The sequence below is a fragment of the Lissotriton helveticus genome, chromosome 4_1 (assembly GCF_964261635.1).
Source record: "Lissotriton helveticus chromosome 4_1, aLisHel1.1, whole genome shotgun sequence".
NCBI classification, from domain to species: domain Eukaryota; kingdom Metazoa; phylum Chordata; class Amphibia; order Caudata; family Salamandridae; genus Lissotriton; species Lissotriton helveticus.
This window is the reverse complement of record NC_136063.1, coordinates 929,801,473-929,815,441: the sequence shown is the minus strand read 5'-3', so window position 1 is coordinate 929,815,441 and position 13,969 is coordinate 929,801,473. Positions and strand designations below refer to the sequence as shown.

General features: G+C 40.8%; 1 protein-coding gene across 1 annotated transcript in view; it reads right to left on the bottom strand.

Annotated features, from left to right (window-relative positions):
• LAMA1 (laminin subunit alpha 1) overlaps nucleotides 1–13,969 on the bottom strand; it is a 549,300-nt gene that overhangs the window by 182,223 nt on the left and 353,108 nt on the right. The window lies entirely within an intron of this gene.

The following is a 13,969-nucleotide window of genomic DNA, read 5'->3' as shown; positions in this document are numbered from 1 at the left end:
ATATGCAACCACTTATGGTTTCCCTTCGTCACTCCCCTGCCACTATTTATAATTATGCAGATGACCTGCAGTTGGTCTTTCCTTTGGACACTTCACCTTCTTCTCGTTTTAATTTTCAAACCACAATGTTGTTCATCTCTGACTGGATGGCTCACAGCCAGCTTAAGCTGAACCCGTCAAAGACGGAACTTGTTCTGGTGGGTGGCCCTACCAATCCATGGGATGACAATTACTGGCCCCTCTCTCTCGGCACCCCCCCTCGCCCGGTCAGCTCTGTGAAAAGCCTTGGAGTGGTCATCTCTGAGGATCTATCTATGAAACCCCAGATCTCGGCTGTGACATCATCCTGCTTTTTTCAACTGCGTAGGATCCGTAAGATATGCCGTTTTCTTACCAGAGAGGCACTCATATTAGTCATACTGGCTTTGGTCATCTCCAGGGTTGACTTTGCTAACATCTTGTATGTGGGGATTCCCGCCTATCAGCTCCAAAAACTCCAGTTAATTCAGAATCAGGCGGCCCGCCTGGTGTTTCACCAACCCAGACACCAGCATGTTTCCCCCCTTTTGAGGAGCCTTCACTGGCTCCCAGTGGTCCAACGGTGCTCCTTTAAACTCGGATGCACCATATTCAAATCTCTCCATAACCGCGCCCCTGAATTTATTTCTTCCAAACTAAAGAGATACCTCCCTACCCGTAATCTCAGATCGTCTGCTGATAATCTTCTCTGCATCCCATCTAACCGCCGCAAAAAGCACGGCGGACTGCGCTTTTCTTTTCTAGGCCCCTCCTTTTGGAATTCCCTCCCTTCTTCCTTTCGCCACTGCCCCTCCTATGAGTCATTTAGGAAAACCTTGAAAACTTCTCTCTTCAAATCGGCCTCAGTATGATACCCTTTGCCCTCGCTCGCTATGTCTGTTATGAGCGCCAAGAAACCGTCTCGGTGTACGTGCGTGGTATAACATTTTTAACATAACATAACATAACAGACTGAAGACTGTTTCACCGTTTGAGGTAACTGTTTCTTAGAGCCTTGTTAGTACCCCTGACTGGCTCCCTACTGGAGATGGTCACCTAAAGTGACTCCAAATAACCACATTACAACTAGTCCAAACTTTTTACTGAAAAAGTTTCAAAGTATCAAATTCATTGAATTTGCCAATATGTGGTCACAATTGCGTGAAATGCTTTGGTTTACTATAGCTGGTAAACTCTATATCTCTGGAACCCTTTTGTGGATCTCTTTCGTTGTGGTGTCCAAAAATACATAAAATCTATAGTTTATTTTTATAAATTGGTGTTGGATTTCTTAGGTGTCTTGTCAATTTCTTCTTCAATTGTTTTTGGTGCTGTTTAAATGCTTTATACTTGTTCCTTTGTATATGCCTGGCTGCTCAGAGCCACAGCTACCCTGGGTTGAGCTGAAGGTTTGACAAATAAAACCTAAGGGTCCTCGAGGGTTGGTGAGTGTATAGCATGATGAGGTTGCACAACCACACCATAAAATACACCCTATTCCCTCATAACTGCTCTAGATTTTGACTTTTGGAAGAAAGCTGCAGCTCTATGCTTTGATTGATGAAGAAGGCTGAAACCTTTTTTGGCACGAAATGTGAGTAACTGCCCATCCCTACCTAATCCTTGTCATTTTGAAGTTATGGTTCTTGCACTGTGCACTACTCACCCAGTGCGGGGAAGTGATTGACTCCAAGAAACCTGTCTTTACAGTTAGCAAACAAAGTTCTACGATTTGCATTGGTTTGGAGGGTAATTGCATAAGTTGTGTAAGTACACTACTGAGGCTTCATGTGGGTATAAGATTGATTTCAGTGGTGCTAGTTTTTTTGTACCTTTCAGGAATATCTTAATGACTGGTATTTGAAAGAAGTTTCTGCCTCTTACTTCTCCACAATGGCTGCCAAGATGTACCTTAAGTGAAATGTATGATAATCAGATGGGTGCCGTATTCTAGCACAATTGTGTTTTGTGCCCTGTTGCATTTTGGTGCTATTGTGGCATGCAATCAAGCACCATCTTGTTGAAGATTTTATTGCTTCTTATACCATGGTTCTCTCTCACAATGGTAGGTGTCAAATTTGAACTCTTAAGGAGCCATGCTGCCAGGCTGTGTGTTGGCTACTAATGGTATCAGAGGAACTGGTGGAAAAGTGTAAGCAAATGCCTCTGATAGATCGATTGATAAGGCATTCCCCTACACTTGATGGCTTCGAAATCTGGCTGTGAAGTTTAATGTAGGAAACTGGCTCTATATATACTACACCAAAATGAGGTATAGTGTGTATAGAGTCCAGGTGACCCCAGAGGTAGGCAGAGGTTGAGGTTAGATAGAACCTTACTCTCTATTTGTGTTAGAGTGGTCGGGCAGTAAAGCAGTATTCGAAGGACAGTTTTAAGCATTTGATGTACACACCCAGTCGGCAAATGAATTCACAAACTCAAGAACTGAACTCTGGGCCAATTGTTCTAGTATAAAAAATATACTGTTGTTTTATTTTAGAACTAAGCAAGCCTGGCACAGTTAAGCATTACATACTTTACAGTAATAAGTTGCTGAATGTAGAGCAGTTTGAAAATGCAATAGGAATTGTACTTCATTTGATTTACAGGGGATGCAGTAGGTTGCAATACTTAGCAAGTACATTACTTTGAAGTGAATAGGCTTTTTCAGTAAATTAAAGGGAAATTACGTTGTACATTACTTTTCTAACTCAGTGCTGGATACCTAGATTCAGCACTGGGACGTTTCCTGCAAACAGGTAAGTAAATTCATTTTGGTTATTTGTGCGATTTTTAAAGAATATTTTTAGATTTCAAAACTCCACACTTAGAAACTTTTTGGAAGAAAATTATCAATGTTATCCTATGGAGGAAAAACAGGTTATCGGTTCACAGGTAAGTTATCGACTGAGGGAGTTAAGGTTCTGGGGTTAGACTCAGGGGTCTCCCAGTGTCAGTGATGTACTCTTGTTACAACCTCTGCGGCACTAGAGCGGCCAGGTGCAGAGTGTTGAGGCCCAATGTTATCCAATGGGGGATAGGGGGCCTCCGGTTGGTGGCTGCTGGCAAGCTCCTAGGGTTAAGGTCAGGGCAAATGGGGAAACAAAGTAACGTACAAAGTAGCTTGCCTGTCATTTACTGAAAAAGTCTATTCATTTCAATGCACTGTTTTTCTTCCAAAAAACGACTAAGGGGCTGATTACCATGTAGGCAGGATCGCCACCGCCCACATGGCGATTGCGATCCGCCCTACATTTCCCTCAGCCCACCACCCATTTCCCCCCGCCATACTAATAAGAAAGACCGTCCGCCGGTTTTCCGCCGGTCGACCAGTCGGAAAAGGGGATAGATATGGTGGCAGTGTCTGCTAGACACCGCCATCCATATTAGCATGGTGCGGGAAGCAGCCCATCGCCGCCACGGAAAGGCATGCAGATTTTGCTGTCGGGCCCGTTGCGGGCCCCCAGGTTATTGGGAGGGTGGGGGGGTTCACATGAGGGGTACCTATGGTACCCCCCTACATTGTCATGGACAAGGTGGCAGGCACCGCGCGGTGCCGGTCACCTTGTGCATGACAATGTACACAGTGCATTCCCAGCATTGTGGCGGGCAGTGCTGTGAGCACCGCCCACCACAATGCTGGGAATAGAGGATACCACCGCCACTGTGGCGGTGGCATCCTAATTGCAGGAGCGGGATCGCCGCATCACTGACGGCCGCCATCCTAATCACCCCCTAAGTGTGGAGTTTTGAAATCTAAAGATATTCTTTTAAAATCATGCGAATAACCAAAACGTAATTGCTTACCTGTTTACAGGAAATGTCCCAGTGCTGAATCTAGGTATTCAGCACTGAGTTAGAAAAGTAACGTAAAAAGTAACTTACCTGTAATTTACTGAAAAAGCCATTTCATTCCAATGTACTGTATTTGCTAAGTGTCGCAACTTGCTGCATCCCCTGTAAATCAAACAAAGTACAAGTTCTATTGCATTTTCAAACTGTTCTCTATTCAGCAACCTATTACTGAAAAGTATTTTATGCTTACCTGTGCGCCATGCCTGCTTGGTTCTAAAAATAAACACCAGTATATTTTTTTTTATTTTTTTTATACAAAAAGAATTGGCCTAGAGTTCAGTTCTTGAGTGTGTGAATTTATTTTGCTGACTGAGTGTGTACATCAAATGCTTAACACTGTCCTCTGATACTGCCTTACTGCTCGACAACTCTACCACAAATCTATCTTTAACCTCTGCCTACCTATGTGGTCACCTGGACTCTATACACACTAACACTCATTTTGGTGTAGTTATATATAGAGCCAGTTTCCTACAGATGAAGGACTTCTGGGTGTGGCCACCACTTCGAGAGGTAGGTTGGAAAGTTAAGGGTTGGTTAGGCACTGTTGGTTTGGGCACACAAGGCTGTGGGGGTGCCTTTTGTGGTCAGATCTTCTTACCAGTTCCTGGTCGCGGTGAGGGGGGCCTTCTGGATTTAGACTGCAGGTGTCGGCTGGAGGCTTGAGGAAGGTCAGGGGTCGCCGGATCTCGGGTCAGGATCCCCGGGGTGACTGAATGAATCCAGGGGTAAGAGCAGGAGGTACTCCAGTAATTGACCAAATGATTGAACAAGGTATTCTAAAGGAAATATTGAGCAGTCCTTGTAATTCACCAATCATGGGGCTTAACCCCTTCCATGCTCATGACGAGCTCAGCTCGTCATGCAGTACACTGCTCGTGTGCTCATGACGAGCTGAGCTCGTCATAAACAATGGGATTTAAGGGCCTGCAGCACATGGGGAGAATTGCTGTAGCATTCAAGTTGTTAAAAAGCCTAGTGGCAAGTATAGAATAGTGCAAGATTTGAGGAAGATTAATAAGATAATAGTACCCTGTTGTCCAGTAGTACCAAATCAGCAGTGATTTTGTATCAGATACCTTGGGAGGCACATTGGTACAAGGTGATTGATTTGATTTGTGCCAAGCGTTCTTTTTGATCCCTTTACATCCGGATAGCCAATATCTTTTTGCATTACGGTTCGGAGATCGTGTTTTGGCATGGTGCCGTGTTCCGCAAGTGTATACAGAGAGCCCTTGATTTTCAATTAGATTTTGAAAAAGTGTTTGGAGACATTGGTTATGCCAGGAAATTTGGTTCTGGTTCAGTACATCGATGACCTACTGGTGACATCAAAAACACGAGAGGCTTGTGTCACTGATACAATTGCTTTACTGAACCATCTAGAAGAAGGAGGACACAAGGAATCGCCAGAAAAACTTGCAGTTTTGTCAACAAGAAGTTCAATATTTGGGACACAAAATAGAAAGAGGAGTCAGGAAGGTAACCCCAGAAAGAATAAAAGTGATTCGACAAATGAGTCTGCCTATAACTAAGAAAGAAGTTTGAATGTTTTTAGGAGTGGTTGGAGACTGTCGTCAGTGGATCAGTGGATTCTCACTGCTCGCAAAACCTTTAATAAGATTAATACTAAAGGATGTGATAGATCCGATTGAGTGGGATGATGAAAGTGAGGATGCATTCATAAAACTGAGAGATTGTTTGTGTCAAGCACCAGCATTAGGAATACCAGACTATACTAAAGAATTTGCTTTGTTCTGTTGTGAAAGTGAAGGAGGTGCACTTTCAGTGATAACCCAGAGACATGGATTGTCATGACATCCTGTGGCATACTTTTCTGCTACTCTGGATTCAGTGGCAGTGGCATTGCCTGGCTGCTTAAAAGCAGTAGCTGCTACTTGTGTGAGTCTGGAACAGAGTGAATCTATTCTGATGGGAAATCCCATAAAGGTGTATGTGCCACATTCAGTGGCAATCCTTTTAACAAGGACTCGTACCCAGCCTATGACCCCCTAGTCGACTGACTAAGTATGAAAGAGTAATACTGGGTGCTGAAAATGTAGGTGTGATCAGATGCACCACAGTAAATCCAGCAACCTTGCTGCCAGATTCATACTGTGAAGAAATAAAAGAGGAGGTTGATCATGATTGTTTGGATGTGACAGAAATGTGTACAAAGCCCGGCCTGACATCCACGATGTCCCATTGGAAGAATCAGATGCTGTAATGTTTGTTGATGGCTCATGCTTGAGGAAAGAAAGTGGAGAATTAAGTTCTGCCTATGCTGTATGTACTGTATCAGCTATCCTGGAAGCATCCTGTCTAAAAGGAGTCAAGTCTGCACAAATAGCTTAATTGTTCGCTCTAACAAAAGCATGCAAAATTGGGAGGAAATTGAGAATAACCATATTTACTGATTGTCAATATGGTTTTGGGTTTGTGCATGACTTTGGCCAATTATGGATTCAAAGGGGATTTCGGACTTCTTCAGGTTCTCCTATCAGAAATAGTAAAAATGTCAAAGAACTATTGGAAGCACTACAATTGCCAAAAGAAATTGCAGTGGTCAAATGTGCCGCACATAAGTCAGGAAATGACTATGTGACACAGGGCAACAGATACGCTGATCAAGTGGCACAATTGTGTCCTCAAAATACAATGTCTTTGAAATGAGGGTTGGAAAAAGAAGTTACCAATTGGCAACTAATGTTTTTTTCTGCGTCTTTTCTGGGATGAAGTTAGGCATTTGCAGTATGAGGCAGATGCAAAGGAAAAGGAACACTGGATTAAATCAGGTTGCACAAGAAGAGCAGACAATGAAGTGTAGGTGTGTCCAGATGGTAGACCAATAATGCCAGATGGTTTGTTATAACAAATGGCTAGGGTATAATGGAGCTACACACATTTGGAGGGATGCCATGATTAGACATTTCAGACAGACATGGTACAACCCCAAGTTTAGGGTAGTTGCAGAGAGTCTCTGCCAGAGGTGTTTAACCTGCCAACTGCAAAACCCAGGTAGGAAAACAGTTGTCATTTGGGGAAAAATTAGAAAGGCAGAGGGACCATTTACAAGACTGCTACTTGACTTTATAGTATTGCCACCGTGCAATGGTCTGAAGTACGTCCTTGTCATTGTGTGTCTGTTTTCTCGATGGGTAGACGCCTATCCCACAAGAAGGAATGACAGTTTCACAGTTGCTAAGCTACTGTTGGGAGAACTCATTCCTAGGTTCGGATTTCCAGTCACTTTGGAATCAGATAGAGGACCTCATTTTAACAATGAGCTAATTAAATTTATTTGTCCAGCTTTTAAAGTTGAGCAAAAACTACACTGTGCCTATCGACCAGAAGCCCCTAGAGTGGTTGAGCAGCTCAATGGCACAATACAATCAAGGTTAGGGAAGGTGTGTGCATCCACTTCACTGAAATGGCCTGATGCTTTTCCCCTTGTATTGATGAGTCTTAGAAGCATTCCTGACAGAAGGACATGAGTGAGTCTGCATTAAATCCTCATGGGAAGAGCAATGAGACAAGCATTTGTAACTGGAAAAAACTGATGAATATAACTGATGATCTAGTGCTGGACTATTGTAAAGAACTAGCTGATCTGGTACATTCTGTGTCCCACCAGGTTGGAGAAGACGCAATTACAGCACAGCCAAATCAAGCTCATGACTTGTGTCCAGGAGACTGGGTCGTGGTAAAGAAGCATACAAGGAAATTGTGCTTAGAACCCAGGTGGAAAGGACCTCATCAAGTCATATTGGTCACGACAACAGCAGTGAAGTGTGCTAGCGTGCCAAACTGGATCCATGCCAGTCACACACAGCAAGTCCCAAGTCCACCTGAACGACAAGATCAGCAACTGGTAGAACAAAGTGAAGAACCAGAAGCTGAAAGCTGTGAAGTCAAATAGATCAGAGAACCAGACTCTGAAGAATGCATCTATGATGAGCAACCAAGTACAAGTTAAGTAAGGTGGGCACCAGTTACTGGGTCCCAAGATACTGCTGTAGAGGCCAAGGAAGAGCAAGAACCTGAAAGACCAGAACAAATTGAGCAAATTACAGTAGATTCTACTACAGAAAATCCAGATCAAGCTCAGTCAGAAAAAGGAAAAGAACAACTCTAAGGTCCAGATCAAGCTCAATCAGAAGATGGAAAGGAAAGACTGAAAGGTCCAGAACAAATTCAGTCAACAGAAAGGGAAAGATCAAAAGGTCCAGAACATGACCAGTTAAAATAAAAATAAAATAAAAGGACACTCGAAATAGGTGAAGAAGGTGAAAAGGTAGTACAAACCAAGAGGGTTAGAAAAGGTGATCACTGGCCGAGCGGAGTGAAAAGACTGAGATATTTTCTAAGAAGAAAAACAGGAAAAGAACTAGAACAAGTAAATGAGGTATCAAGTCAAGTTGAGCAAGAACATTCAAAAAGAAAATCTTTTACGGAGATCAAGGAGAGTGAGGGGTCTGACTAGAAAATATAAGGCTCCTGAATGGACATATATAATTCTCGAGGGCTTTGAAAATCTTGATCTGAATTAGAACAAGAAAGTGTCACTAAAGAAGGAACTGATTAAAGAAAATTGAGACCACCTTACAAGGGAAAAGACTTTGAAACAAAGGGTGTCAATTGACAAACAAATAAAAAGGAGAAGAAAAGAATCCAAAGAAGAAAAGAAAATAAAGAAAAGGGGGCAGGGACGAAAAGCTTTTTGAAGTGTTTCGATCACACACATATATTTTAAAATTCTAGTTTTCCTGACAATTGTTTTTTAGAAGAAATCATTTAGATATTCATTAATCTTTACTAAAAATGGCAGAAATAGAAGTGACTGAACATCCAAAATCTAGTCAACAACGAAGATGTGTTAAATGTTGTTTGTGTAGTATTACAATACTAATGTTGATCTGGTTATTGTTAACTGTTGTGATACCTTTTCTAATGGTAACTAATGATCAAAATAACACAAATACTAGTGCACAAATGAATGCATTTACTAAGAGAACTACTACTACAAATTTAGAGCAAATGGCTGAGAGCATGTATCATCATGATAAATCAAATAGTGATTCATCATTAAATGTATTTTCTAAACTTCTTTACCAATATGTTGATACGATGGATGTGAGTGATTTTTACGTTTGCATGAAATTACCTATGTCCGTCTCGAAGGGGGTAACCTATCACCATCTTCCTTTAACATATGGTGTGTCATGTACTGTTGTGTCTAGTCTGTTTTATGTACCAGGTAAGTTGCAGTATTACTATTCGAAAATGGATTTAGTCTTTTCAGAAATCCCTATTCAAAGAAACCTGAACCAAGTGCTTAGTAGTAAAGATGCAGAGTTTATGGGTGAGTTCTTTTTAACAACCAACCCAATAGATATAACATATGCTCATAAGAATAATCTAACTTGTATTCTGCGTGATGAAGAAAAATATTTTCTCAATTTAGTAGAGGAGAGAAGGCAGTATTTCCAAAAGTAGGCTGTTGAGCAGAGGTCACATGCACCGCCATGGGCTAATCAGGAGGCGGACTATAAGAATGGCGAGACTAATGCTGCAATGTCCCTACACTTGTCAAAATTAGGGAAATTCTGTCTACAAAGACTAAAAACAGAGTGGAACAATATCTTCATAAGTTCCAGTGAATATGAACATAATCATGGGAGGATGGGGACTAAAAGGGGAAACTGATTCTGTTTTTCCAGGCATTTATTACATGTGTGGTAAAAATGATTATTATAGGTTACCTGCACGATGGTATGGTAGTTGTTACTTTGGAATAGTATTTCCAAAGGTTTGTCACATAGATAAGAACAATGGAATCAATGAAGTAAGTCAAGGACTAAAAAGAAGTAAAAGACCAAGTTTTTCAGAAATAGTAGGTGACATATTTGGTGCACTGATACCGTAAGTTGGAGTCATACTGAACTCACATAAAATATGTCAATTGTCAACAGTAGTTGATCGTCTATCAACAGATACTGCTGGAGGATTCTTAACGATCAACACCGAAATGGTTGCAATTTGATCTATGGTTTTACAAAATTGACTTGCCCTTCATATTTTATTGGCGAAAGAGGGTGGAGTCTGTGGCATGTTGAAAATTCACATTGCTGTACATATATCCCGGACAAAAGTAAAGGATTTGAGGGATATATTAGGAATATTACACAAATTCATGAACATTTGACCCAACTGGAGGTTGATGGTGTTTGGGAATGACTCAGTAAAAGTAATTCCACTGTAGGTAGTTGGTTTTCTACGAATGTATGACGTTACAACGAATTCCGTTGCAACGCATGCCTTTACCACGCATGCGTTACAACGGAATTCGTTTTCCACGCATAACCTTTGCCTCGACTACTTGCGTGGTGACGTCATATGTCGTTAAGAGGAAACGGAAGTTTTTTTTCCAATTTCTCTTAAACTACGCTGATTATTTGCAGATCCCGACGTGACTTCTGGTGAGTTTTTTTTATTTGGGGGGGAGACCCCCCAAGCCCCCCTTTTTTTACTTTTTACCTTTACCACATATGCCTTTACTACAAACCTCGTAGTAAAGGTATGCGTGGTAAAGGCTTTAGTGGTAACCACGCATGCGTTGTACTGCATGCGTGGTTAAAGATTTCGTGGAAACGGCTTCGTTGTAAAGGCCGTTTCCCGTTTTCTACTTTTGGGAGTAGTCTATTAGGGAAAATGCTAATCCCTGTAATCCCAATAGCATTAGTAATTCTGATGATAATGATGATCTATAAGTGTTGCAAGGGTAAAATAAGAACAAGAGTGGTGACTGAAATAAAGAATAAGAGAATGGGAAGAAAGAGAAAAAGGGGAAAAATATTGTTAGAAGAAATTAAAGGAAGTCTATATGATAAAATAAATCAAGTGGAAGCATTCATGAACCCGTGGGTAAACTGATAGATAAATATCTACAGCCTTTTGTGAACACCATGAGTACATTCATCAAAGACACCACTGACTTCTTGAATAGACTAGCCAGCATAAAGTTACAATCAGATGAGGAAATCACAATGTGCACCATAGACGTCCAAGCACTATACACTTCCATACCGCATTCATTGGGTATGGAGGCAGTAGAAGAAGCATTACTTTCAATGACCTATGAAGAACCCATGAAAGTATTTCTAATGGAACTCCTCAATTTCACTTTGATGCACAGTTATTTTAAATGGGAGAACAAATGGTATCTACAGAAGTCTGGCACCTCCATGGGCAATTCAGCAGCACCATCATATGCGAATGTCTTTGTGTATCAATTTGAGAGAAAACACATTCTAGAGAATGAACAATGGAAGGATAATTTACGTCTATATACAAGATATATAGATGATATTTTCATCTTATGGAATGGCAGTAAAGAAACTTTGACCAACAACATCACACAACTCAATGGAATAGACCAACGTCTGCAATTCACATTTGAAACCAATGACGAAACTATCAATTACTTGGATGTGAATATCACAAAAAAGAACAACAAATTTGAGACAAACCTATATACAAAAAAGACTGATCGAAACAATTTGCTTTCTTACCAAAGTTTTCACCCTACACCGCTCAAGCATCATTTACCATATTCGCAACTGTTGAGAGTCAAGAAGATAGTTTCAGACCCAGAGGAATTCAAGATGCAATCTGAGAAAATGTTACAGAGATTCAGAGACAGAGGATACCCTGAGCCCATTTTAACATCATCAATGGAAAGAGCACAGTCAAAAGACAGAAGATCATTGTTAACAGCCACCAAAACCAATAAGGAAACCGCTATAACTTGTGTTAGCAAATATTCCACAGTTAGCCAAATCTTCAAGAAAATCATCAAAAGACATTGGGTACTACTACAGATGGAACCTGACTTCAAGAACATTTTTGCGGACTTGCCAATCTTTGCTTTCAATCGAGCAAAAAATCTAGGTGAATTAATCAAACATTGTCCTGATCGTGGACCTAACATCAGTTTTAAGGGCACAGTACCCTGTAGGAATTGTAACAATTGCAGTAACATCATTGGAGGCAAGAGCATCAACCATCCTATGAAAGGAAATAAAATAAATCTACACGTAAACGCGACATGTGACACTACAAATATAATTTACATGATCAAATGCCCGTGTGGCAAGGCGTACATTGGCCAAACAGAACGCAAACTCAAAATAAGACTCAATGAACATAAAAGCTATATAAGAACCAAAGCGCTTAAATCTGTAGTGGCTACCCATTTCATCGAAGCTAAGCATCAAATAAGCCAATTGAAAGCTTGTGTTTTGGAAGTGGTGGAAAAGAGTCATGACAAGGACAATAAAAAAATGTTACTAATGCGTGAGAACTTTTGGATATACCATCTACAAACGCTCAAACCGAAAGGGATGAATGAACGGACAGAATTTTCTTGTTACCTATGAATTATGTACATATTTTCCCAGTACTGAATCCATCGAGATATTTGAAAGTGCAGTGCTCATTAATATTTGTGTCATTTGTATTTTAAGTTTTCATATTTCAGGTTCCTATGGGTTGAAACCCGTATCCTCATGTAGTTTTCGCACATTGTAATCTTGTGTAGTTGATTATCACATTTTTTCGTTCAGAATGGGTATCAGTACCCCTTTAAGTGTATTTGTTTACTAAATATTTATCTGTGACCGTCACATGCTCCATCGTGTCTTCTCGCGATAATGAGAGCTACCAGACGAGTATTTTATTTCCGCATACGTCACACGCTAACTTGAACGCATGGACCCTACGGGCAGGCACCCGGTCCCGCGGGAGCCTCTACCTTAGATATACGGTAAGATCTTAGGCGAGGTTCAACCTTTGTGAACCCGCAATCTATAATTTAACTGCGGTGTAAATTTTAAATCAGAGGGAATCCCGATATGAACACTATTGGCCATTGGGGGTAGTCGTAGCGTATGCACCGGTCATGTTTAAATTGTTTTCATATGTTCATTTTGATATGGTTTACGCTTACGATATATACGTTACAGAGCTTTATAAAACAGGAGATGTATTTTACGATTACCGCACGAGTAGTCATGTTTGCAGTTAAATGAGAATTTTTCTATAGTATGCTATCTGTAATACATGATGTTATGACTGAGTAGAAACAATGAATTTTGATTGACATTATGATTTTGGTATAATATGGAGGGGTCACAATAATGTCCTTTGCTTTACAGACTTCCCCGACGAAGGCTAACAGCCGAAATGCATTGGAAGTTTTTGTGGTGATTTATTCATCAAAGAATAATGTAATGAACTCATGAATTATGATTGATCCATATGGAAGTATGAATAAAATACTTTGGATATAGACAACGATTGGTTTCAACAAACTTTTTTACGATTGAAGTTGACTGGAGGTTCCAGTACATGAATCTGTGCCCTAGGAGACACCCACACAGCCAGTGTTGGTGCAACCTTTTCCTTTATTTGTCTTTGCACTCCCGGGCGGGGAGTGAGCTTAGGAGCACGATAAAAGATACTAACATTGAATTAACCAGCAGTGCACAGCCTTGTCTTCACGAAAATAAATCAATTAGACATGAAAGGGAAAATTGAAGAACTTGTGAAAGGAGAGGAAGTCAAAAAAATTGGATAAAGAAAGTTGGCACTTGGTAATGATGGGTATTTTATGATGGCTCAAAAATGCCTTCAGAGGGGGGATTGATGGAGCAAGGATTCAAGAAAACAAAACTTGCCCAGAGAAATCCCTCATTAACTTTTACTAACCATTAAAAGCTGTGAAATGAGATGAAAACTAATATACACCTGACACCCGGGAGAAAGCTTAATGCATGCTTAATTAACGTAGAATAAATGCAACGCGACTAAAACTCACTTCATCTTGGAAAATTGCTTTGCGCATGTGCAAACCTGAAATACGTAGAAGTAACGTGACTAACTTGCTTTGAGAGGGAAAACTCTCACGCATGCGCAGGAAGGTCTAACATGCTGCCTTGAGGCACCACGTGCCCAGCATCTGCTTGCTTGAACTCAAAGGAATGCTGCTATTATTAATGCTTTTGCTCAAGAGAATAATAATAACAGGGGATAGAGT